Here is a 25,949-nt window from a genome sequence, read left to right on the forward strand (position 1 = left end):
TTTTTTAAATATTGTTCTACTTGGGCTCCTCCATCACCTTTTCTATCTTTGATAATCTTCATTGGAAAGGCCACAGTGCTGCTCAGGTCAGTTACTGGCTGGGTACTGGGTTGTTCCTAGATTTATACACATTTATATCTATTATGAACTGGTTTTCTTGAAAAGGGTGTGACAAAGGGGGATAAATTTAATTGTTCTTCATACATATATATATATATATTTAAAAAGGGAAGATCAAACATGCCTTTGGATGGCACCAAGTGATTGTCAGCTCTATTATAATTACCCAATTAGAGAGGTGATAATGAACACAGACTTGAAATGCTGGAGGGAGAAAAAGAGGGTGTCACTGGGTACTCAACTTTTGTTTTATCCTAAATCCTTATTGTAAAGGAATCATCTGTCAGGAAGTCTGCTGAGAAGTGAGCAGCTACTCACCGCAGAGCTGTGATCACAGAAACACGGTGGGAACAAAAACAGCAATGACAGATTCAGGTAAGGCAATTTACAGCCTCTAGAAACTCAGGCAGCCCTTCAGGTTTTTTAGGAGCCTATCTGGCCTGAGAGCAAGGAGCTGTTGCCTTAGCTGGAGAGTTTAAATGGGAGTTGTGCTTTCTCCAGATAAAAAGGATTTCAGTGCTTAGAAATTGAATGCTAATTTTCAGAGTGCTGGACAGAAGTTAATACGTGAACTGTATGTTTAGATTTTGTCATAGCAGCTCTGCTGAAAAGGACCTGGAGTAGGTAGACATTAGTGCATCCTAGAAGTCTCTGGAGTAGATAACATACTTGTCTTTACTGGCACAAGCAGTGCCAGGAAGTCATGGGAAATTATCTCCCCCTTTTACTTTGTTTGGCCAAACCTAGGACACCGCTGGGTCCTAGAATCATAAAATGGCCTGGATTGAAAAGGACCTGAAAGATCATCTAGTTTCAACCCCCCTGCTATGTGCAGGGTCACCAACCAAGACACTGGGCTGCCCAGAGCCACATCCAGCTTGGCCTTGAATGTCTCCAGGGATGGGGTATCTACAACCTCCTTGGGCAACCTGTTCCAGTGCGTCACCACCCTTTGAGTGAAAAAAATTCCTCCTGATATCTAACCCAAACCTCCCCTGTTTCAGTTTAAAACCCCTCCCTCTTGTCCTATCACTATCAATCCATAAGCAGTTTTTTTTTTTTACACGGGTCCTAAAAACTTTCACAGATGGAGTCATACAGCCTACCTGGATCTGCATTTCAATATTTCACCTTCCTCACAGCAGGGAAAAAAAAGTCCTTATAATGAGTCAGAGCTTCCGTTGTTTTAATTTCTGTCCATTTCTTCATCCAAACACATTTCTCCATGTAAAACCTGCCTTGGTCATGATCCCCCTGTAGGTACTGGAAAGTGGCAGAGAGATCCCTCCTGAAATCCCTTCCAGATTGAACAAGACCAACTCCCTCAGCCTATCTGACCAGAACAACTGCTCTAACCCACACTCCCAACACTGGACTTGCTTCTAGTTTATCAGTGTCTTTCTTGTAGTTGGGGATCCAAATGGATGAGGACCTGAAAAATGTGGCCAGGTCTCATACTTGACTTTGGTTTGATCAAAGTTTGGACTAGTGACCTCGCCTTACAACTGTTACCTTACTTTACAATGAAGCCCTGTCAAATCACTCCTATGGTAGATAAGATTAAAGCCCTCATTGCTGTGCCTATGCCATGTACAGTTTATGTGTAACCATGCCTTTCTCTCCTTTCTCCGGGTTCAGCATGCCAACAGGTTTGTGATGGGCTGCCCAAGGTTTTATCAGCTAGGATCCTACACTACAGCTGACGGGCTTGGCTTCCTTCAATACCTATATATATGCCTTGTAATGGTGCTTTCCCCAGTCCAGAACTTGATATACTGGACATGCCCTTTGCCTAGGTTGGTATGTGCTGCTTATGCTTTAGGAAAGCATATGCTTCTGAGACTTATGTCATGATACATGGATTAAATTAAGAGCACATAAAATTTCATGAGAAAATTAGTGTACATCCCTCTTACCAGCTCTCAGGATGCCCAGCTCTCACTTCAGTATTCAATCAAGCTGAGTATTGCACCTCAACAGTAGTCATATCCTCATCTTCCTCTGGCTTGATTCTTCTGGAAGTATATTTCTTTGAGAATTGTCCACCTTTGGGACTACAAATTCTGTCAGTATTCAGTGCTGGCTCAATAATGAGCATGGTTGTATTGGACTTCAGAGGTCTGCATGAACAGCCAGATAAATCAGGATCAAATCCTCTGTTCTGGGAGACAGAAAGGAAGGCATCTCATTAAATTATTTCAGCTCTTAATGCGTGCAAAAATGTATTTCTTTTCATATTGCTGGATTTCAGTCATGTTCAAAGACGACAAAATGAAAAAGATCAAATGATAAATCAAAACAAGAGTAACAAAAAAGCCTGAGGGATGCAGGGAGCTGACAACAGATGATCACAGAAGAAAGTGATCAAATTCTTGCTTACTCCAGAAAAGCTGGTCTTAACTAAGAATTATTTCCTAGGTATGTGTGTAAATGACACAAAAATTTTAGATTGATCATTTTTAGTATATATTGTATGACCAAAATATCAATGTATTAGAATTCTAGACAATCTGCTCATCATTTTCAAGGTTGATTAGTACTAATATACATATATAAATATTTAAAAATTTGTTGAACAAGACAAAGATCCAGCATAGTTGCTGGGTTTCAATCAATTTCTTATTAGGTTACACCAGAAAATAGAGTGTCCTGAAGTGTGTGCCATTTGTAAATATTAAGTGCATCAATCTTGGTTCCTTCAAACAATCAATTTCCTTGTGAAAGGAAGATAAATGTTTAAAATGAAAAAAGGAAAAAAAAAGGAAATAAACTCTGAAACCAGCAACAGCTTAATAAGCAAAGTAGGCTAAAAGTAAATTGTTGTTCTATTGTCAAGAAAATAGCTATCTCAATTTTTCTTTTATTTGTTCTTTTTTTTTTTTTTTAAGGAGTTGTTGTTCTAGCTCATTATAATGACAACTAGTTTAAAAGTGTTAAGAGAAAAAGATAAATCACTACTGAAACATTTTTTGATGAGGGTTAGCTAATACATGGAGCCTTGCAACACTAACTGCAGTTATTTCCTAGATGATTGATTGGTTTGGGCTTTTTTCTGATCTGCTGAGGGACTTTTTCCATTCTCATGAGGACAGTGGAGGAATATCCTGTGAGGCGAGGAGGTGTCCTCTCTGGATACCCATGGAAGGAGGCAAAGCAGATATTATGGGGGATGCAGAAACTCCACAGGAGCATGCTGCCTTCTCTTCCTAAAATCAGTGTCTTATATTAGACGGAGCACTGCACAAAAATCTTGTTCTTTTCTCCAATTTGCAATGGCAGCCTGCATAACTAGATCTGGCATAGCTATCTACAGTAGATAACTTCTTACCTAGCTATCAAAGTCCTGGCACCTGGAGACAGGTGGACACCTTGTGATTAAGCATAGAACAAAGGTATCTGAGCTATCTGTTACATCCTAAAGATAAGAAATGTTGTTTTATTGCCCACCTAATAATAATCTCACTGTTGGTTCTGAGTTATTAAGCTCTATCTCAGCCTAAGGACCAACTGGCTGACAAGGATGTGCTATCTCCAGCCATAGATCTATCTAAACTGCTATTACTCCTGGAACCTCTGCACCAAGCTATTGTGTAGGCATACAAAATCCTTAGGCCTGAGTTCTCTTTTATGCATGTGCCAGTCTGAGGTCCTCAAGTCAACAGCAATTTCTGGCTTAGAATCATACTATCATTAGGGTTGGAAAAGACCACTAAGACCACAAAGTCTACCCATTAGCCCATCCTCACTTTGCCCACTAACCACAACCCTCAGTGCCACATGTGCCCTTCTCTTGAACACCTCCATGGATGGTGATTCCACCACTCCCTGGTCTTGTGTCCTCATGGCTAGCTAAATGCTCAAGCTTGCTCTCTTTTATTTAGCAAGGCAGACCTCCTTCTTCTCCCTGTTTGGCTTGCTTTTCTTGTGGGAAGAAACCTTTCAGCTTTAACTGCAAACACACATTGAGTCTTCTTGAGGAGTTCTCAATGAGGGTGAAGGAAAATGTGCTCGAAGCCACCAGTGTAGCGTATCTTCTAGTCTCCCATCTGCTCATTAAAAAGCTTTGATTTGATTTTAAAATTCTGCCACTCAGCTGTTCAACTGGGACTCTGATTTTCCTTCTGCCAGCGTGATGGAAATCAGACTCCTGGGTACTGGCAATAATGAATTAGTTAAGCCCAGATCCCCAGATAAATTTAGGCATGATATCTCTGAACTTGAAGAACTTTCAAGTAGCCATATCCACATCCTAGCATAATAACTACAGCACTACGTGTATTTTAAACACTGAAGAGAAGCAGCTGGGATCACAAGAAGAGAATTCACACTGAACATATACCCACTTAAACACAAAAGAATAATCCTTACTTGCAATGGGAGCAAACGTGTCCACTCACATGAACATACACACATATATAGCAGTATTATTCAATGTGACATTTAATTTATTAAAAGAGTATACATTAAAAAGCTCATCTTACAGTAGGGTCTCAGGAAGGGTCACATGCTGTTGCTTGTCTTCAGAGAAGTAAATGAAATCATACATTACAGTTAATCAGCACCATCAGTTAAGAGCAGGTACATAGTGCTGCAGTGACAAATGACTTAATATAAGTGACATAGGTGTACTAATCCAGGGATAAATCCCAAACAGTATATCAGTGATTGCATCTGACTGCTAAAGCTGAATTATCTCTCAGCTGTGGCTCCTGCTGCTTTTGCCAGTTAAGTCTTAAAATTCTTGCTCTGGAAACCCCACAAAAACATGCAACCGCTGTGGAAGGATGTTTAAATTACAGCACTGTTGTCCCAAATATGGTTGGAGGTAATGTACGGAGTTAGATGACCAGTGCTCAGATAATGGAGGCAACAATCAAGCAGGAGTGGAGGAAGGATCTGACAATCCATGATAAGTATGATTCCAAAGGAAGAGTGGTCCCAAGGTATATTGTTGTCTTCTCTCTCTGTTCCTCCTTAGAATTTGGACACTTGTTCAAATTCGAACTTGCTTTGCTCTATACTCTGTTATTCCATTGGCACAGCTTTTGAAACCAGCCCTTGTGATGATGAATGTGTGAAAGCAGCACATTTACATAGCCTGAGGGATGAGGCCTTGGCTGTTCAGTGCAAATCCTTTGGTTAAGTTGTGGTCTCCTCTCCTTTTCTCCTCTTAGCCCAGCCAAGTGACACATGCCTTTTTAAGCCTTTCTTTGCACACCAATTGTAGATGCTAGATCATTTATATTCCTTGGAGCATTTCCATTTCATTAATGGATACTTGAAAGTTTACTTCTGTTCAGAACTCAGTGGAAGTCTTTCAAAAAATAAAACATCTAGGATTTGAAAATCTAAGGATACTGAAAGTTGGGATAGGTGTTTTCCAGTAATCCAGAGTTCAGCCTGCACATGGCAACCAGACCACTGGGCACGACCACGAGAAGAGCAGTTTGACAGTAGGCTAGGCCATGATGACAGCCAGAGCACACACCTGTGCCCAAGTGTGTAAAGCATCTCATTTGGTGGTTTGTCAACAACTTGCATACCAAAGCAGCCAGTAGTGGAGGAGAAATGAGTGACCAAGTGAATAGAGGGTGGATGTGAGATCTCTGGCTTTTTCTAATGGTTCACACAGTGCAACAGCTGGTAACACAAGGATCAATGGCTGAGATGGAACCCATGTCCTTTCAGTAAGCAGCTATGAAAATTTCAACTTGGACATTTGCAGCTAAACTGCTTTTATGGCAGTAATGTTACATTGGCTAGGCTTTAGCTAGACAAATAGGTGCTCAGGATCCCCACTACACCTGCCTCCTTCCCAGGGAAATTTAGATACCCTGAGCATCTGCTGCATCCTTTTCATATGCTCCACTGCAGCAGTAGCCTACCCTTTGTAGTCCCAGATTTCCTCCTCTGCCTTCACTACTTCATACCATTCTTCTTCAGCTGAATCTCACTCATTATTTCCAGATGATATTCTTAACCTCTTTCCTTTCCTCTTTGTTATTTCTGTGTTCTGCCTGCTTCTCCTGTCAGTTTGGTTATTATCAGTACCTGTTATGTTCTTTATTATCAACAGAGAACAAATCTGCTATACTCCACAGTGCTGCCATCCCCAGTATATCTGCTTTTAACTCTACTTCTAGGTGACAAATATTGTCTTTTGTTTACAGCCCCACAGCCATGACAGTGCCTCCCTCAGTGTTCATCTGAATGAGTTTTGCTTCAAGTAAAATTTCCCAAGAGATGCTAGGAACTGCAACTGTTACTGTGCCAGTGCCTATTCATCCAGATGCACACTAAGCTGTAACAACCAGGGGTATTTTGTACTCTCTCTTGGGGAAGTGTCTGCTGCAGTGAAGCAAGCAGGGTTTGAGCTGAGCTTCAGATGGAACAAGAAAACCGTGCACTAATTAGTTAATTGGCCAAAGGATCTTGCATTGTATTGGCTGTGTTTAGCTTATTCACTGGACCTGGTTTGTGGAAATATATATATACACACGTGCTCTGCAGAGCACTTGTCCCAGCATTACACTGACAACAGGATGACTGATGCTACTTTACACTCAGGAATATTACACAAGCATAAAATCAGGAATGAGGTCTGACTCACGTCTTTCTTTCATGCTCTGCTATGCCTTCGTTTTGCTGTTCCATGAAAGGAGAGCATGAATCACCAATTTACATAGGAGAAACATGAGTATCCCTTTTCTACATTAAAAAAAAAAAAAAAAAAAAAAAAAAAACAAAACCAAAACAAACCAAAACAAACCAAAAACATTTTTGAAGAGAGAAATCTGCACACATTCAAAAGTCTTGTGACTTGCTTTTGTATCCCTGCCCACCCAAATACTGCTTTGCAGTCACTTTGCACCACAGTGACTTCTCGCTCTGATATTCTGGCCAAGCACTTCTCCTTTGGTTTACTCCTTCCAGTACACACAGTTCCCATAATGAATGGTTAGGAGTTATTGAGGCATACTTGAATTGCTGTTGTTTAGCTTTAAACCTTCTGTGGAAAGAAAGAAAGAAAGAAATTCTTGGAATACAGCAAGAAAAACTTTGGGACTTTCCTAGCATTTCAGGTTTTCAGATTACTTCTGATAATGAGATGTGGAGGGACAGGGCTTCTGCAGTGTGAAACAGCATAAATCTCACAGGAATAAGGGCATGAGATTAGCCTGGCAGCATGAAGTTCATGATCCCAGATAGAATTTTCAAATAAAATGAATGACATTGCTGCCAAAGTCAGAAAGCTTTTGGGGATTGAGAAGGGTAGAAGGGAAGAATAAGGTGACTCCTAAAGATACAGGAGATATTAGCTTGGAGAATATTTGTACTTAGAGTACAGTTCACTCATCTGAAAAAATGTAGAGACAATTGTAGAAATTACCTGGGAAATAAAATATGTGTATGTAGGCATGGTGAGGCTGAGCATCTAAATTGATGTCAGAGAAATTGCTGCAGAAGAATGTGATGATTATAGCCACTCTTATTCCACAAACCTGCCAATATTGAGTCTCCCAAAAGCACAGCAATAATTTATCCCATTGAAAAATGTAAAGGACCAGATTTCTTCTGTGTATAATGACAGGAAGGGTCAGAGAAGCCTACAAACTGCTTTTCAGAATGGACTGGTTGCTGTAATTCTGCACACAAAATTCCAGTAGTATTTAATCAGAGCATGGGATCAGGAGAATTGTGTCTCATTTTATTTACATCAATTTTCATAAATGCCATTCAAACAGATGTTGTTAAACCTGAGCTTTTGTGTGCAGCAAAACCCAAGGATTTTCCCAGAATACTGCTTCATTCATTAAGTTCAGAATCTTGTATTTGGAGACAAAGTCTTTCAAGAGTGACACACAATTAACACCTTTGAAAAATGGAGGTTTCTAAATACCCCACCTTGCAAATATCCCAGACATCCTTCTTTTTTTTAATGTCTTCAAATGTAAAACATGCAGAAACGCTTGAAAAACTTTGCAAGAAAAGCTTAAGCACCTCGTTCCTACAGAAGCACATTTGATGTTGAGTGCCACTCCCCTTTTGCATTTGCCCACTTTATCCTTCCTAAATAGATTATAATGAGTGATTTTAATATTCTAGTCATGCAGATCTTCCCCCAAGATTTCAATAATGCCAACAAGGTCTAATGTATACTCATAAATGAGCTATTCCAATTCCAATTCTTGTTTATTACTCAGACTCCCAGCATTGGAGTATAGGCAATTAAAGAATTTCTTCTCTTCACATCCCTTGATGCCTTGATTAATTTTGTTCTTGACATCTTAATTTTGTGCTAAATGAATGCTCATTCATTCCTCCCTTTCTGCTTTCCACTTTTCCTAACTTAACACTCTCCTGACTGCTCAGCTTGACACCTTGAAGACTTGTTTCTCTCCTGTGAAAACTGTGATAATCTCACCAAAGTAGGTCTTTTCAGTTCTTTTAACACAAATATCTACCTCATTCTATTGAAATTTGCCAAGTATTTTTTTGTTTTCCTCTGCTTGTTGGAAATAAGATTTCTAGACAGAAGATCCACCATTGTTTTGCAGTATGCAGGAACACTTCATCCACCTGCATGCTGTGCCTCAACTCATAAAGAGTGTGGCTTTTCTTCAGGTACATCACAAGCAGTGGGAGCCCTGGGCACCATAGCAAAGGATCATAGATTCAGTAAGGTTGGAAAGACTACCATGATCATCTATTGCATCCACCAACCCCTCAAAGCCATATGCTTGTCCACCCTTGCAGTAATACATAGTGATGCAGTTTGGATGAAAATATCGTACAATTTCTTTGTCTCTGGGAAAATTCATTTCATTCTAAATAGTGTCGTTGCCACAATTGGTGGGCTTCATGGGATTAAATGTAGGAACGTCAGAAGTAAATTTCTCCATCTCAACCTGTATAGTCAGAAGAGAGAGGTAAGGACTTCTAGGGATAAATTAATATGAAATAGGGTAGATAAATCATGTCTGGAAAATGCCCCTTGCTCTCTACAGGCAAAGATGAAGAGTTCAGCTGTAGTTTTCCGTAACTGAGACTCCTGGATCTTTTCTCCCCCATGATAAACCACCACAAACAGCATTTCAAGCCCTTGTAGTTCTATTTGGGGATCTCTGCTGAATTATGTGAAGGTTCATGGATATGCATTCAGAAAGTGCATTATGTCAAATACCATTCAGAAACACAGGCAAAGGCAGCCCACTCTCTAGAGAATTTGTAATCTAAATGAAATCTTCTGTTCCTATCCCTTTCCTGGCCTGGTGTAATGCAGAATATCTTCTAAAACATTTTAAACCCTTCCAGCTTTGCAGATTGTGACTGTTTCTCTGCCTGGCCACCTGAGATATAACTGTAGACATACTACACATGAAGCATGCTAAGTTGAAAATACACTGTATTTCACCACTAGTGTGCAAACAGACACAGACATGTATTTGTGCCAAACTGTTGCTCTTACAGTTGCTTTCCAAGCAAAACACTTTAAGTTCCACTGATAGAAAATGTTTGGTGGGATGTTGATGTTAATAATCATGTAGGGAATAAGAAAAGACTAGCAGTGCAGGATGTGCCCTTAATGCTGCCCGGCTGCTCACTGTCATTAGCTCAAATAAAAGGAGCGAACAGGTTAAGCAACAAGTTAATGCATACAGCAGAGAATATGTGTGTGAACTGCTGGAGTCTGGGTAGTGAAGGCTCTATAGAGGGATCTGGACAGGCTTGATAGCTGGACTGAGGTCAGTGGGATAAGGTTCAACTAGATCAAGTACCAGGTATGGCACTTTGGCCATGGCAACCCCAGGCAATACTACAAGCTTGAGACAGAGTGGCTGGAAGGCTGTGTAAAGGAAATGGACCTGGGTGTATTGGTCAACACCAAGAAGGCTAATGGCATCCTGGCTTATATCAGAAATAATGTTGCCAGCAGGTGCAGGGAAGTGATCATCTCTCTGTACTCTGCTCTGGTGAGCCTCAAGTACTGTGTTCTGTTTTGGGCCCCTCACTGCAAGAAAGACATCAAGGCCCTGGAGCATATTTAGAGAAGGGCAGCAAAGGTGCTGATGGGTCTGGAGCACAAGTCTTGTGAGGACTGGATGAAGGAACTGTCTGGAGAAGAGGAGGCTCAGGAGAGACCTTATCAGTTTCTACAGCTACCTGTAGCTGAAGATTCAGGTTGGTCATTAGAAAAAACTTCTCTAGAAGGTCAGGTGCTGGAACTGGCCGCTCAGAGAGGTCACCTGAGGGACATGGTTTAGTAGGACATACTAGTGATATTTGGATGGTTGGGCTGAATGATCTTGGAGGTCTTTTCCAATGTTGGTGATTCTGTTATTCCATCTACAAGTCTTCTGAACACCCTCAAGGATGGTGACTCCACCACCTCCCCGGGCAGGATGTTCCAGTGCCTCACTGCTCTTTCTGTCAATAATTTTTTTCTTAATGTGCAACTTACAAGTTGTTTCAATCTGGAATCTGTCCTTTTTCTCTGAGAAGCACAGGACTACAGATGAGATTATGGAGACTTGAGCCAGGCTTAGCTCATAATTTTTCTTACTCATGTTCATGGTGTAGGAGATGTTAGAAGAAAACTTACTTCCATGAGGTGGGATTCATCTCATCTAGCTTGTGGTGTGGGACTCATCTTGCAGATTAAGACCTCTATGTTTCTGTGTCTCCATCTATGTTTTTGTGTGCAAGCTGTGTCTCCAAATGTAGATGTGGAACCACATCCAGTTGTCTAAGCATGGGGTTTAGTATTGGTTTTAGTGGTCTACTGTATCCTACTGACCTCCAGAAGCACTCAAAGAGGGCAAGTAAGACATTGCTAAACCCCAGCCACGTAGCTTGATCCCATATGGGCACCTCTTATTCCCCACAGCATTTTAAATGACACTTCACATACATGACTTATAGTTAAATTAAAACACAACAGTTTTCCTGGAAAATACCTCTTTTGTTTGCTCTTGTTCCCTGGTTTTCAAAAAAAGGCAGCAATAGTTCTTTACTCTTCCTCTTATGTCTTGTTTTTCTCACCTGCATGGGAGGGAGAAGTGATGCTCCCAGTGTTCAGACCTCACCTGGGGGCTGATTCTGGCTGGATCTACAAAACACACTGTAATTTTAATTCCATAATGCATAACGTCTCCATTTGCATCTGTGTTCATGGAGGAATAAACTAGTGAGCATCATGCTCACTGCAATGCTGTCACAACCTGGGGAGGTTCAGGTTGGATATTAAGAAATAATTATTTTCAGAAAGAGTGGTGAAGCATTGAAACAGGCTACCCTAAGAGGTGGAGTCACTGTCCCAGTTGTTGTTCAAGAAAAGGCAAAATGTGGCAGTGAGGGACATGGTCTGTGGGCATGGTGGGGATGTGATGACAATTGGACTAGATGAGCTTAGAGTCTTTTCCAAAATAACGATTCTAGTATTCTATTCTAACTAAGGAGATGTTGCAGTGAAACTCAATGAGGCCAGGAGAACTCAAACCTATTTTGAACCACAGAATCACAGAATCATTGAATTTGGAAGTGACCTCAGGACATCATCTAGTCCAGCCTATCTGCTGGAGAATTTACCCTAGAGTAGGTCACACAGGAAACTGAGTCCTGTCTTCACAAGTTAGAAATGCTTTAACAGTGTAGCAATTGAAACCACAAGACTGTGTACCTTAGAAATCTGTTAAAGTGATTAAATCAGACTATGCTGTATGGTATTAATTTAGAATTTCAATTAGTGCTTATAATTTGCCATCCTCTTAGTCCAAGTCATTTTCTCAAGCCAAAGCTGCCCTTTCCCTGCCTGTTTCCTTGAACAGTATGAAGATGGAAGCAATTTGTTAACATAATCTGACTTAATATGATGACTAATCATTCTCAGAAGAAAGTATGGATTGATTTTGTCGGACTGATTATATCTGAAGCATGACTGGGAAAGGGCTGGCTGCTCCAGCTAGCACAATCAATGCAGATTTGCAGGACCTGAGCTGGTCCCTGGCATTTCCAGGGTAGGTTCAAAATAACTTGACTTTATCAACTAAGTATAAGATGGCTGTGTATACTATGACAGCTTGAGTTTCTTCCTTCCAGGGGTGATTTCTGTTCATACTGGTGATAGGAACAGGATATGATGAAGAAACAGCTGCTTATTTCTTTCATTTGAATGGAATCTGCATACCCTGAAACCCGCCCTCTCATTTGTTTTGGTATTCATGTGATAATTGAGGAGACCTTGCACCTAATTTGTTTTGTTTTATTCTTCTGGGAGAGTTGCTGACTTTGCAAAATTGTTCATCAAGAAACAGCTGCTTTATTATCATTTTTGGGGGTTCTACTTTTTTGGATTTTCATTACATCTTTGGCTCTTATCTTGGTCTCTATCTATGGCTGACCCTATGTCCTACAGTGCAAAAAAGAAAGCTGGTGATGATGTCCACAGGGTCATTTTGCTGATCACCCTTCTCTCCTCTTTAGGCTGCACAATGGACACCACAACTCGTGTAAATATTGATATTCGCCAGGGACTTTCCTTTGCACCTTCATTCCACCTTGGAAAAGCTTGATGTTTTCCTTCTGAGTTTGCCTGGATATTTTCCTACCTCTTTTCTTTAATTCAACCTTTCTTTGAAGCGCCTATATGAAAACTCCTTTTGTAAAGGCTTTATTTTTTTTTTTCTTGCTGAAAAAGTGAACCCTGATCTAAATGTGTATGTTTGGTGGCCCTGCTAGGCAGGGGGGGTGGAACTACATGATCCTTGAGGTCCCTTCCAAACCGGGTGATTCTGTGATTCTGTGATTCTGTGAACTCCCTGCATAGAGATTCTGGGAAGTTTTCAATGTTCTTTTGCTGTGTGACACAAGAAGCTACAAGAGGAACATTATTTCTGCAAGGCAGCAAGTCATTGTATTGCTTCTTGTTTTGTCTCAATAGATGTTTTATTCTGTTAGCGATGCACTGGAATATCCTTTTACTAGTTCAGTAGCTCCTGCTTACCTTCCTTTTAGTCTGCTTTTCCTGCAGTCAGAACTGTCTTTGCCATGAGCAAATTTGTCAGCACCTGGCCCATTAATAATGACTTGTTAGGAAATAAAAATTAAGCAAGCACTAAGATTATTGCGGAGCATTTCCCATGACTTATTATCAAGAGTGATCATGCAGACATCTCGTTGCATGGGGGAAAACTGCAGTTTGGTTGGAATTAACTCACAACAGCTGCTTTATTATTGTAATGTATTATTATTTATGTAGAGTGAAAGAATGTGAATAGCACTTGAGAATAACAGATCTATGCATGGAAGAGTTTACAGTGTAAGGGAGAGACAAAGCTGAAGCAGATGACAATATGAAAGGTGTGAGACTTGTGTGGCTGCAATTCAGTCTGTAAACTTCAGCAGAGATTTATTTCATTCATCTTCTTGTTCTTCTTTATTTAAGGCACATCTATAAGCAGTGTTAATCATCCAGGTGAAGAGTCAAGGGCTTTATCTTTAATAACATTTCAGTTTTTCTTGTTTAACTTTCTCCCTGTGGACCTAGTGCCCAGATCTGGCCAAGTTTCACTCTACTGAGGAGCAAAAGAAAGCAGATAAAAAAAGGTTAAGAGGGATTTATGCCAGAAGAACAGCAAGTACATTTTGATCTGGAAAGCATAATGGCTTAATGCAAGAGTGAATCTTAAGTATTTTAAAATGCTGTTAAACTGTATGTCGATCTTTACTCTGATGCCAATTTAGTCAAAGTTACAAAGCCTGGAAGATGCTGAACACACAAAAATAGACACACATTTTAAAGAATAAATAAGAGCAAACTGATCTGCAAAGGGAGAATACAGATGATAAATAGTCAGACTTCTGTCAATTGTAACTGAAAAGGATGAATGTTGACTCTGTCCAGAAAGATGCACGTGTGGTATGACTTTCTACTTTCCTAAAGAGCAGATAGGCCTTGGGCTGAAAGGGTTAAAATGCTATAATGTGGGATTGTGACACTCCTTTTGCTGGAGAGAGAATATAGAATCATAGAATCATTAAGGTTGGAAAAGACCACTCAGATAGTCTAGTTCAACCATCAACCCATCCCGACCATGCCCACTAACCATGATCCTCAGTATCACATCTCCATGTTTCTTGAACACCTCCAGGGACAGTGACTCCACCACCTCCCTAGGCAGCCTTTGCCAATGCCTCACCACTCCTTCTGAGAAGAAATTTTTGCTGATGTCCAGCCTGAACCACCCCTGGTAGAACTTAAAGATGATTTCTCTCATCCTATTTCTATTAGCCAGCGGAAGAGGCTGACTACAAAATCATTTCAGGCATCTGTAGAGAGAGATGATGTAGAGAGCCTCCAGGCTAAACAATCCCCATTTCCTCAGCCATCAGACTCGTGCCCCAGACTCTTCCCAGCTTCTTTCTTTGGACACTCTTTCAAATCACCTCCTACTTCCCACCCCAGTACATTCTTAGTATCACCCACTACCTCCAATCCCAATGCATTCACAGCATCTCCTACCAGCGGCAATCTGTACCCTGCCCCACTGCTTTTAATTTTCTGAATGTGTTTCAGGATAACTTTTGCCCAGGGAAATTCTAAGGAATCAGCTATCAGGTGTATCTTGTCTTTCCCTAGCTTCTAAAAACATCTTAAATCTGCCAGGAACAAAATGGAATATGAAGAACCAATTTCAATTACAGTGTGTGAAGTGGTTTCCCAGCAACAGGAGTATTTAAAAGCAACAGAAATTAACATGCCTTAAAAAAAAAAAAAAAAAAAAAAAGCAATAGCAGTGGCTGCTGATTTTCACAGTGTAGTGTAATATTTTGTATTCATTAAAAAGTAATTTCTGAGTATTGCTTCTACCTGAAGGCACAACCCCAACTCAGCTTAAAATCACATTTCTCATTTCTTCATTGAAAATGCTTAGAACTTTACAAAGACAGAGAGGGAAAAGAAGAGGATTGAAAGAAGACACAGAATAGACTGGAAGCATAATTATTTAGAGCTAAGATATGACTACTCTCTCACTGGAATATCAAAATGCAGTTTCTCTCTTAAGGAATAATCCTTTTTCCTTTTGGATCCAGCTCCTGTTCTGAAACACACAATGAAATATTCCAACCTTTTCCTTCTCCTTCCTATTTTGTCATCTCTACTGTACAAATATCCTTCCTTATTCTCTCTGGACACTACAGTATTTTCTCCAAAACCTCTTTCTTGGCAGATAAATCCAGGTGAATTTATGCTTTGTGAAATGGCTGTTATAATAGAGAGTCAATAAATCCCAGACGTTGTGCCCCAAATCATGTAACACAGTTTTAAATGCAAGGAAATGAGGAACTGGTATTTGTAGAAACGGTAAGATCCATGGCATCTTACTAAGCTCAACTGTAAGAAGAAACTGGGACAGATGAGGGATTCCTGTATGCTCATTTGACCTTAAAGGATTTTTAGTATTTGAGACACTTATTTCCCCCAACACCTTATATCTAGCAACAAGTATTCATTCTCTTTGCACAGGTCTGGCAAAGGGAGAAATCAAGGGAAAAGTGTGATATATCCTACCTAACCTTAGATACCTACTGTGTACACATGCATACTAAGGGAAGTTCCACTCCAGAAATGATACTGGGAGTACAGGATACCAAAATTACTGCTCCTCTGAGGGCACAAGGAGTTAAAAGGGGCTGCATCAAGTAGGAAGACAGGCCCAGCAAGCCAGGTCTCTGGCAGTAGGAAAAGTCCATTAATCTGGTGAAAGAAAAGAGATTCTGACCAGAAACAGAAATGAAAACAAAACTCTTCAATGTCAGAAATTTGTTTCTCAATTCTTTTTATTCCTAAAAAAAATAAAAATAAAAATAAAACAAAAAACTTTCTAAAAAAAAAATTATCTTCCTCAGAAATACATTACAATTTTCAACCCTAATTGAATGATAGGAGAAATCCCATGCATTTGTATGCTTAATGCTATCCAAAAAGCAACATCGAAGACATCTGTTGCTTTGCACAAAAACAGCAGGACACAGATCACTTGCACTGCAAGCATTGCCCTGACAACATCAATCTTTGGCATTTTGGGATGTGAAAAGAACATTCTGGTTAATCTGCTTTGTCTGGGATGCTAGACATCCAGAAATCCTGGCCAAATGTTCATATTCTTTATTGGATGAGCAGCATTTCTAAGTGAATATGGGAAGATTTATCAAGGAAAGCTGTTGGAGAACAAGTGCAGTTAGAAGAGTGTGGGCAATAAATATTTTGTTCCTCTAAAGGTTGCTTATTGACTGATGAAGTGGTAGGGAGAAGCTGATTTATCTTTCTGCATCAATTCCAGTTGTAGAACAAAATCACTTTTCACATACTGCATAAACTCACTGGCTTGTACCTCTTCAAATACAGATTTTTAAAGCAGTAATACATTGCTCCAAGTATGAGGATCCAATAAGGATTTGAGCCTCTTGTCTACATATAACAGACCCGTAGCAATTTTTTTGCTGGTTGAGGCATCTTTCTAGGGTAGACCAAGTTAAAAGGTAGGGTTGAGACATCTTTGTAGGGTTGGCCAAACAGAAGTCCCCAGTTTTAATGTGTACTTGTGCTTGGACTACCAGTCTAGATGAAAGTACAAATCTTGTCCCAAGCTTCCGCATTTATTATAGAAGTGACCTTGGAGAAGATGAAGTGGCAGCCAAAGAAGCTACAAAGCATAATGAAATTAGAGAGATAAAAGTGGATGTAGACAGCTACCTTTTCCCTTCCCTGCAAAGAGCAGAGAGGAGACCCCGGGGAGACCTGTGAGCTCAGATTCTCTACAGGCAAACTGTCAGCAGAAAGCCACCAGGAGTAATGTATTTGCAATTTAAATAGATTGAATTCAAAGGTAAAGGGCATGAAGTATTGGTCAGCAATAAACTCATTCTGTAAGTTTCTTGAACTACTTGAACTGACTTCTGCCATTCCTTCATTCAAAATATTCTCTTAATGAGGTCAGTCCTCTACAAAACCACCCAAATACTAATGATTCATTTACTGTGGGTGGCAAAGATCCCTGTAAGACTTTCTGCTTTCTCACCTTTCTTGCCTGCTGTCTGTATCTCTCTGCATCCTCAGCAGTAATGAATTAGAGCAGCTTTCTGTTGTAATTAGCATTTATTCTCCATTGTCTCCCAGATCATCTCTGAAGCTATCTCTGTAGTTCCAGACATTCAAGCTTGGAATTGAATTTTTGCTAAGATTTTCCATACAGAAGGAATACAAGGCATCTGAATTTTCATTGGCAGTTCTGTGAAGTTGGAGTTACGGGGGTGGTGAGGGACTCATCCTGGCCCTTGATACATCATGGCTGTGGTGACGGTCCATAAAAACTGAGAACCATGGCCACCAAGAAATGTTTACCCGGCATTATGACTTCTTCTCCCATATATATTTGTCTATAGATTTAAATAGAGATTTCAAACTAGATGTATTAAAGTCGGCCATCATCTTCCACTGCTTTCGATATGATAGATGCTGTTGTTATAGATGCAGTGATTGCTGTAACCATTGGGCAGCTGAGACTTGTGGAGTAAGAAATAAGAAAAATGCTGTAGAAGAGAAAGAGAAGAGTGGAGAAAAAAATCTGTTGAGAAGTGGAGGAAATAAATGGGAGGACTCTTCTGAATGATTATATTTACATTTGGCTATGTTTACCTATATATGCAATTGCTGAAAAATTTAAAAGTTCTGAGTACTCAATTTCTTCTGAGATGTTTTAAATAATAATAATGACTTTGGTAAGGAACACTTTAAGTATTTTCAGATAACAGCAGTGTGAGGCAGTTGTAATGTTTTCTTTGCAACCATTATTCTAGCAGTCAATGTGGAAAAGACATATGTTTACGTATATACACACACATTTAAAAAATAGTAGTTTTTGTGAAGTTTCACTGAAAAAAATAAAGAGTATCAAAGTATACTGGTATACTACCAGTATGCACAAGTGGGATGATTTTCAGGCTGAAATTATCTCATGGACCCATTCATTGAAGAGTGGTTGCGGATGCTTCATTCTTACTTGTGTTCAGATGGAATTCTTGAAGTCCAATTTGTGCCCATTGCCCCTTGTCCTGTTGCTGAGCACCACTGATAAAAGCCTGTCCTTTAGGTATTTGTAAGCACTGATAAGATCCCTTCTCAGTCTCCTCCAGGTTGAACAGTGCCAGATCTCTCAGCCTTTCTTCCAGGCCCCTCATCATCTTTGCAGCCTTATATTTTCTTGAACTGAGGAGCCCTGATCTGGACTCCTGAGGTGGCTTATCTAGGGCAGAGTAGAGTGGAAGAATCATCTTCCTCACCTTGCTGCCCATGCTCTTTTTAATGCACCTCAGCCTACAATTGGCCTTCTTGGCTGAAAAGACACACAGCAGGCTCATGGTCAACCTGTTGTCTACCAGAACACACAGGTCCTTCTCTGCAGAGTTCCCCTCCTGCAGGTCAGCCCCTCACTTGCATTGAAGCATGCGTTTTAAGTTCTTTTGTCCTCATTCACCAAGTGATAAAGCTCCTCTGCACCTGTAGTGCCAAGAAGGATTCAAAAGTACTGCAAAGCTGTCTGAAAAAAAATAAATAAATAAAACACATGCAACGCTAAGACTAATGTTACTGCTGTTTGATCTTGCTGCTTGAGTGGGGAACTGGGAGAGTTTTGATCTCTTGAGGTGAGACAAATGTTTCTTATCAGGTGAGGTTGGCAGTGCAGGGGAGCAAACTGCACATTCGCTGCCTTAACTGGCTGACTAGAAGGTGCAGAGCTAAATACAGCTATGTTCACAGCCTCTGGCTTCATTAGTAAATTGCTACGTAATGAACCAGTAAACAGTGACTGTCTTATTTTCCTCCCTGGCCAATGACTTGTTAGTATCTCATCTATAGACTTTTTTGAGCAAAAAAGCTGATATACAACACAGCCAACATAACAAGGAACAGCCTGATCCCTCGTGGATCAGCTCAAACCCTAAAAGTGGAGCTGAAAAAAAGACAGTGCTGATTATGGAGAGAAGAGTTCAATCGTTTCATTAACCCTGATAATGTTCCAAACAAAGGCCTTAATGGTGCAATCAATAATTCAGTCTGTGATCAGTTTGTTAGTCAGCCTGAAACACTTTTCTTTTAATATGGAACTCCCAGGAGGACCATGAACTTTCACAAAAACTAATTTAGGGTGTGTCAAAGCATGAATTCTGAGTTTTACTTTGCATCTTTCTGACAAACTCAGTCATTTAGATGCTATGTGATTTCTTCCAGGTGTACTCCATCCACCTCCCATCTTGTATTTCTCAGCAAATTATTTGGGTATTCATTCCTGTCTTTAACACTTTGCAGGAAAAGGAAATCTCTAAGATTTACCACACTAAAGATGATGGAAGATGATGGAAGATGATGGGCCCCCACATTCAGCTCTGGTGCTTTTTCAGAGACTTCTTTTAAATTTTTTTGCCTCTACTTCAACTGCATGACATCATCCATGATGCTATCAGATGGCTATCTCATCCCCAACCTGAGATCCCCTCCACAGAGCTCATTAGCTGAACTCAGCTGCATGTCCCTTCAGTGCAGATTCCCATCTTCCTAGAAAACCCCATGCAGGTGTCTCCAATACAGGTCCTGACCCTTTGACACTACCAGGGTCCTCTGTCCCCCTTTATTCTTCCCTTCCTTCTCTCTTTCAGTGAAGATTTCTAGTGAGCTGAGAAACAGCTCTCAGATATCATCTTGGGTGCTATGGCACACTTGAGCTAAAATAAACAAATAAAATAAAAATCAATTAAACAAAAAAGGAAAAAGAAATGAAAAAGAAAAAGAAGAAAAAGGTCTCCATGTCTAGCAGGCACAAAACATCTCTGCGCACATGGAAGACACGTAGCCCAGAGGGGGCTGGGCGAAGGGAGCTAACATGGCAGGGTTTGGTACTTGTGCTGGATGCAAAACAGGTAAGTGATTTCTTTGTGGAGTTTCAGTTGTAAGAAATAGGGGCATTTCCTTTTTGCTTTGCTGGGTAGAGTTTTATCGTCTAGTTTTGACATTTATTAATTTTCCACTTATTAGGTTGCCTGAGATTTTCACTGAGTGGTATTTTGTATTTTTTTTTTCTTTCCTTTCCATTATTATTTAAAAGATCAGGATGTGCAGAGTTTTCATTGTCAAATTAAACAAGCTGACTAAATATAGTCCCTAAAACAGGAGATTTTATCTGGGAAAATTAGATGAAATTATGCAGCTGACAGTTGTTCAAATGAGTCCTCTCAGCTGCAGTACAATAGCAAATGATATTCTTCATTCCCTTTACCTTTTCTTCATTATGTGTTGAAGGAAGGGAACAATAGAAAGGGGCTGTCCTGGCATTATGTTTATTCCACTGTGATAACTTCGCTGTACACAAGAAACAAAGCATTTGTTGTGAGCACAACACTTAGCAGTGAGATTGCACTTTGGGTATAATGCAATCTGTGACCTGCTCCAGGTTGCAATGAATTGCTAAGTCAGCTAATTTCTTTTCCTCATCTTTCCATGGTAGATGAGCACTTGAAAAGTGACTGAAGACTATACTGATTTCTACCCAGATAGTGTGAAGTTAATCTACCTGAGCACTGGGGCAGCTCTTTAAAAGAAATGCTCTATTTTCCATGGCAGATATTTTATTGTAATGGGAAAAGCATGTTCAGCCTTGACTGTTGGCCATAGTTCTCATGTGGCTCATGATGAAAGAAACCACGGTACTTTTAGGAATAGCTGAATTACAGAGAACTGTGGGTGGTTGGGATGGAGGCTGAGTAGCACACCAGAAGGTAAAAAGTGATGTCTGGCATCCTATGAAGGCCATCAGGCTTTTGGCTAAGAATCAACAAGTGTATGTAAATAAGCTTAAAATATGGTGTGGGGTGGTTCTGGCCTTGGAAAAGTCTCCAGTTGGAAAAGATTTCCAAAAACACCAAGTGCAACTGTAAGTCATTCACCAACATGACCATTAAACCACGTTTCTAAATAGAATCATAGAATCATAGAATCACCAAGGCCAGAAAAGACCTCCAGGAACATCAAGTCCAACCATCAACTCACCACTACCATGTCCACTCACAGGACCATAGAACCACAAAGGCAGGAAAAGGCGTCCAAGGTCACCAAGTCCAACCTTCAACCCATCAAGCAGAGCAGGCATCCACTTGGAGCCCCTATATCCAAACACAACATACCTGTAACTGATGGGTGCTATTCAAGTAAGAGATATGGCCCAATTGTCAATGATGCAGTGAGAGTCCCTGTACAGGATGTAAAGCTTTAATATTCAAAGAAGCTTCAACCCTCCACATCTATGTGCCTAATTCTCTTTTGTCTTATTTCGCTCTATCAGTGTCTCATTTTTCAAAACATGTCAGGTTCTCAAAGCAAGGGACATGGTTCTGACTCTTCCCCAAGAGTATTAAGTGGCTCTCACACGAAAGAGAAGAGGGTTTAGCTGTTTCCCAGGACTTTGCTTTTGTGGTTTGCCAAAACCCACAACAACCCAACCAAGAGGACTAGAACTGAACCCATTCAATGACCCCTACCTGAATTTAATAAAACGTGAAGTGTTTAGATGAGAAACAAGAATATCTGTACAATCCTCACAATGTTATCAGCTTAAATACACTTCATTCAAACTGAAAGAGAGTAGATTTAGGTGAGATATGAGGAAAAAGTCCTTTAATGTGAGGATGGGGAGGCACAGGAACAGGTTGCCTAGAGATGTAGTGGATGCTCCATCCATGAAGACTTTCAAGGCAAGTCTGAATCAGGCCCTGGGCAATCTGATCTAGCTGTGCATTTTATGGTTCACTGCAGGACTGGATGACCATTGGGGTCCCTTTGAATTCTAAGGATTCTATGATTCGGTGATTCGTAAGAGTGTCACAGCATCTCTCTTCTGCCAGATAAGGATGTCAATGAGATATAAGAACTTCTTTTCAGTAAGGTGTCAGCAAACTACTTCAGAAGTAGGTATCTCTTTTTTAACTTAAATCATCCAAGTGCCATCTTTACATACAGTTCACATTAATGTTATGTATCTTGTTGCCTTGATTCTATGGTTCTATGACTCTAATGACCCGTGGAACTCTCCACCAAATTCATCAGCCACATTTGTGTCCTCATCTCAGTGCCTACCTCAGTAGAAGCAAACTCAATTTAAGCCTCGTTTCTCAGAGTACTGAGACAAAGTTCCCAATGCAAGACTCACCTTGGCAAATTTATGCCATGTATCTGTGCTCCAAATGCACAATTTTCCATTCTGAGTAGTCCATTTCATACTCAAGCCTTGAAGGCAACAGTGCTAACAGAATATTACTTATTTTCTCTCCTCCTTTTGCTCAGAAATGACTATTAAGATTCTACGGATTCCTTGATTCTGTGATTCTATGATCAGAGAGGTGATGTGGTGATGGAGTAAGGGAACGGTATCAAGCACTTTTCTTTTTCTCATTTCTCATTGAACACATTTAATTGTTTTCTTAACGGGAACTGGCAGAAAAAGCTCAACATATTAATTAGGTTGTAATCCAAAGCTAAAAGGCATTTAAAAAGTGGGCTAGAAAACCTGGCTCTTAATACCCAACACAGGGGCCCACAGGAGGAAAATATTTGATTAAGACAATTGTATCTAAATTACAGATAATATCCTACAAAACAATATGAAGAAATGCCCAGGGCGAAGGGTGCAGTAAACCAAGACTTCCAGATGAACCTCCAGAGCTACTGTAATATCTGTGGCAGAAATCTACTTGTAGCATGACGTAAGGATGTTTGTAGTGTGGCAGAAGGACATTTGTAGCCAGCAGGATGATGCCAACAGAAGTTTCCAATCCAAATCAGAGATGGTAAAATTGTGCAATATCAGTCTAAGGTTAAAGTCTTCTCCATCTCCGCTGTTTCAGTGCTGGTTCTGGTCTTTGGTTCCGGGTCTGGTTTTCAGTGCTGGGTCTGGTCTTTGGTGCTGGGTTCATTCGTCAGTGCTGAGTCCAGTCTTGTTTAACAACTTCATCAGTGAAGGGATAAAGTCCACCCTCAGCAAGTTTGCTGATGATACATACTTGGGAGGAGTGGCTGGCACACTGAAAGTCTGCACTGCCTGTCAGTGAGACCTGGACAAACTGGAGAGCTGGGCAAGGAGGAACTTGATATTTAACAAGAGCAAGTGTAGACTCTTGCATCTGCGGAAGAATAATCAAATGGGTCAGAACAGATTAGGAAATGGTCTGCTGGAGATAAGCTCTGCAGAGCTCTGCACCTGGGTGTTCTTGTGGCTCTGATGGCCAAGAAGGCACGTGTTATCCTGGAGCATGGCCAGCAGATCGAGGGAGATGATTCTGCCCCTCTACTCTGCCCTGGTAAGGCCAAATTTAGACTACTGTGTCCACTTCTGGATTGCCTATTTCAAAAAAGTCAGGGATCTCCTAGAAGGAGTCCAGTGGAGGGCCAAAAAGATGATAAAGGGTCTGCAGCAACTCCCATAAGAGGAAAGTCTGAGTAACCTGAGTCTGTTCAGCCTGGGGAGGAGAAGACTGAGAGGGGATCTGATAAATGTTTATAAATATCTGAAAGGAAGTGAGAGGCAAATGGATGAGACCAGGCTCTTCTTGGTGGTGTGTAGCAATAGGACAAGGAGTAATGGCCAAATCTTGAACACAGGAAGTTCTGCACTAACATGCAGAAGAACTTATTTAAGGTAAGGGTGACAGAGAACTGGAACAGGCTGCCCAGAGAGGTTGTGGAATCTCTTTCTGTGGAGGTAGTCATGACCCATCTGGAAACATACTTGTGCAACCTATTGTAGGGTACCTGCTTCAGCAGGAGGATTGGACTTGACAACCTCTTGAGGTCCTTTCCGACTCCTGCAATTCTGTGACTGTGATTTCCACCTAAAGACCCTAAAGACCTCTTGCCAGGCATTCTACCAAGTTACATATACTTTACAGGGCTGCTAGGTACCTTGCTACCTTGAGGTAGTAAGGAAGCTTGACTTATCCAAGGACTTCCAACAAGCCTAGGACAAAGGAACACAGCTGAGATCTTTTGAGCTCATTCTAATGTTCTGGAGCTGACCTCCAAAGCTCAGCATACATGGACGATTTTGTCAAAGATCAAACTCTTCATTGCAAATCTGATGGGGGATATGTTGTGTGAGTCGTGAGACATGCTTATAGTCACAGAATCACAGAAAGACAGAAACACCAAGGTTGGAAAAGACCTACAAAATGTCCAGTCCAACCTTCTACCTATCACCAATAATTCTCACTAAACCATATCCCTCAACATGAAATCCAAACGTTCCTTGAACACCTCCAGGGTCGGTGACTCCACCGCCCCCCTAGACAGCCTATTCCAGTCAGTGACCATTCTTTCAGAAAAGTAGTATTTCCTAACGTAGTGTTTCATAATCATCATTTACCTGAAAACAAACTCATGTTAATACTTATCTTTGCTGTTCTAGCTCAGATTGCATTGGTTTTTGGATGGTGGGACTGATGATTTAAAGATGAAGCACACATACTCCTTTCTTGACCTCTGCTCTCCCATTCTACTTCCCTCACCAGCTGGGAAATGGGCTCACAAACCCTTCTGCAGGCCACTTAGGGTAGTTTTGTCACTCCTTCATCATGCCAATCTCTTTACTGTTCCCACATTTATTCTTAGATGCCTGCTAAGTGTGTTTACATTAAATTTTGTTTTTATTCTTTCCCTCAGTGCTCAGACAGGGTAGGAGAGAGTTCTAAGCAAAAGGCTCTTTGTAACAATACTACTGTTATTTTACTTGTGAACGTTTTCTCCTTCTGCTAGATTGGATTTCACTCCAGCTATATTTCTTTTGAGTCTGAAGGATTTTTTTTTCCTCTCCTTGCTTTTCTTTTAGTTCTATGTTCTATTTAAAAGCAAACTCATCAATAATTTTAGATGAAATGCGTTTGCTGTAACTCTCCAGGATAACATGGTTTGAATGTTTTGATTGATTTACGTCTATAAAAAAACAAACTGCATCAGCCATTTGTCTGTAGAAACCTTTATTTTCTTTAAAGGTATGAGCCCTGTGCCTCATTAGTCTCCCAAGCTTTCCTTTTGGTACCTGTTGTGTTTCACACATTTTTATAAGCTGTCTGCCTCTAATAAATGAAATTATATTTCAGCTGTAAAGTGTTCCCATAAGCAATCAAAGAAACGCTGCCTCATATTCTCTGAGAATAAGCACCATCAGTGCCATTGTCACATCATCAAGATACAATAGAGGTTGGTTATTAGTTTTATGCTACTCTGACAGCTCTGGTGGTGCAACATCTCTTAAAGACCCCATTCTAGAGGAATCAGAGAATTGAAAATCAGCATTTGTCAGCCAAACACACTTGCTACTATGGTATTACACCTGATTATCAGACAGAAGGAAGGCTCGCTTCACTATAATCCCTAGAAGGTCAGAAGCTGAAATCAGATGAATTAAAAGTGAAAATCACATGCAGATTCATTATCATGACTTGAAAGTATCAGAATGAGTTACAGGATTGTGGCAGCATCTTCATAGGGCTCCTGAGAAAATCAGCTAAACCTCCTTTGGTATCCACAGGCAATTAGGAACTCATTTGCTTTCACTCTGCTTTCTTGCTTCAAAGAGAGAGAACTGAAATGATTATGCTTTTCCTGGGGCATCTTCAGGTCAAATGAGAAGATGAATGCAGTAGTGCATGTGCTCTGGTCTATTCTTGCCTTACACCTATGATGTAATCCAGAGGAAGAAGATGAGCTAGCTCATGACATGCAGCAT

The sequence above is a fragment of the Tympanuchus pallidicinctus genome, unplaced genomic scaffold (genome assembly GCF_026119805.1).
Source record: "Tympanuchus pallidicinctus isolate F22 unplaced genomic scaffold, pur_lepc_1.0 scaffold19, whole genome shotgun sequence".
NCBI lineage: Eukaryota > Metazoa > Chordata > Aves > Galliformes > Phasianidae > Tympanuchus > Tympanuchus pallidicinctus.